This window comes from Octopus bimaculoides, chromosome 7, assembly GCF_046866305.1.
Source record: "Octopus bimaculoides isolate indiv1 chromosome 7, ASM4686630v1, whole genome shotgun sequence".
Lineage (NCBI taxonomy): Eukaryota > Metazoa > Mollusca > Cephalopoda > Octopoda > Octopodidae > Octopus > Octopus bimaculoides.
This window is the reverse complement of record NC_142934.1, coordinates 107,285,390-107,287,889: the sequence shown is the minus strand read 5'-3', so window position 1 is coordinate 107,287,889 and position 2,500 is coordinate 107,285,390.

Below are 2,500 nucleotides of genomic sequence, written 5' to 3'. Positions count from 1 at the left end.
ACCCCAGTACGCAACTGGTACTTAATTTATCGACCCCGAAAGGATGAAAGGCAAAGTCAACCTCGGCGGAATTTGAATTCAAAACGTAAAGACAGACGAAATACAGCCAAGCATTTCGCCCAGCGTGCTAACCTCTCTGCCAGCTCGCCGACTTAGAGAGTTTTATACTCTGAAGATATAAGGTGAGAGCTCTGTACATTGAAGACACAGCAGGTGATCATTGTGCACGAAGAAATATTGGGAAACGATCATTATACACAGAAAAACGTATAAAAGAACGATTCCTGAACACTGTAGAAATATTTAAAAAACCCTGTGCGTCTAAGAAATATTTGCTGACGATCCTGTGCACTGCAGAACACTGTAGAAATGTACGAAATATACGGAACTACTTCTGTATTGGTTTTAAATTTTGGCACAAAGCCAGCAATTTGGGGGAAGGGATAAGTCGATTTCTTCGACCCAGAGTTCAAATGGTACTAATTTTAACGACCTTGAAAGGATGAAAAGCAAAACCGACTTTGGTGGAATATGAACTCAGAAATGCTGCTAATCATTTAGCCTGGCGTGCCAACGATTCTGCCAGCTCGCCGCCATATACTATGGAAATATTAGATCTTTATACACTGAAGAAATATTACGGGGTTTGGTGCACCAAAGAATGTTTGCCGATGATCCCTATACAATACGGAAATACTACGAAACTACCCCTGTGCAGTGTAGAAATAGTAGGGTAGTAGGGAGCGATCTCTATAAGTAGAAGAAAAATGATACCTGTACACTAGGAGAAGTATCAGAGACCTGGTACAATGTAGAAATATTAGGTAATGATCCTTATTCTCCGTAGAAAAATTAAGAAAAATGGTATATGTGTCATGAATATACGTACATACCTGTGAAAGGTATATACGTCATGTCAGCTCATTTTCATTTAAGCTGCAAATTCAATCCCCATCCCCTCTAGCTTTTACCCTCAAATCAGCAAGGAACTCTGCGCAGTCGTTCGACCATTTAGAAGCAGCAGTTAAATCGATCTCGAATCGTAGCTCTAATGTCTTAGAATAGAAAGAAACCAAGGGACAATTTAGTCCTGGATACAATGGATATACAAAAGAGAGACGGATGCACACGGCTGGAACACTTTTGACCTTTGTAAGTTTTCTCGGGAATGATGTGAGGATAAACAAAAGCAGAAGCATTTAAGATACTTATGAAGGGGTCTTCAATAAACTAGTACTGCTAGCAGTCACTCGCGAGAGCGCGAGTATGATTTGGTAACATGTACAATGCTTTCGATGATTGTTCTGTCGCTATCAGATCTCAACACTCCCTTGCCCACTTCTGTCTTTTCCCAGTGGTACATCCAGGATATGAAAGTTGAAAAGATAAGGCAAGAGAGAATTGCGTCAGTACCGGGCCGGTACTTCATTTACAGCTGAATAGACTGGTACAAAGTGAAATTAAGAGACTTGCTCAAGGACACAACGCACTGCCTAGCCCAGGATATGAAAATTTGAATCCTTGACTTTATGATAATGAGCTGAAAATCCTAACTGCTAGGTCACGCGACTTCATGTATAAAAGTCATAACTTATCTCTTTTTTTTTTTTTACTTGTTCGACCCAGTGCATATTGATTTTCAAAGTCTAGTACGTATTTTGTCGGTTCATTTTGCCGACACGCTAAGTTACAGGGACGTAAACAAATCAATACCGATTGTCAAGCGAAGATAGGAAAAAACACAGACACAAAGACATACACAGACTCAAAGACATACACATACACACGCAAACACATATATATACGATAGGTTTCCCCAGTCTCATACACACATATACATTGTATATATATATATATATATATATATATATATATATATATATATATATATATATATATATATATATATATATATATATATATATATATATATATATATATATATAAATATATATATATATATATATATATATATATGTGTATGTATGTATGTATGTATGTATTCTGATTATATGTCTGTGCACACGTTTGAATGTGGTGTGTGCCAGAGGGTCTGCAAATCCAATGGGGGTCTTAAAAGACATGTTAGGATCCACAATGAGCAGAACTTACTTGCAGGTATTGGTAGTGCAAATCAGAGGTGCAATCTGTGTGGGTGTTTTTTCAAAGCACTGGTTTAAAAAGCCACATCAGACGCCATGAAAGGGCTAAGGTGTAGGTGCAGGAGGTGGTCAAACTCTGTTTAAGAAGAAGACAACCACCATGTATGCATGCCTGTATGTATGTATGTATACACGACGGGTTTCCAAATAGTTTCTGTTCAGTAAATTCACTCACATGGCATTGGTCGGCCCGGGGCTGTAATAGAAGACACTTGACTACTACGACCTGAACTCGAAACCGTGCGGTCGCAAAGTGAGTTTCTTAACCACATAGCAAGGCCTATGGAAATATTTGCAGCGACGGCTATGATATAACTTAAAATACGAAAATGATGACA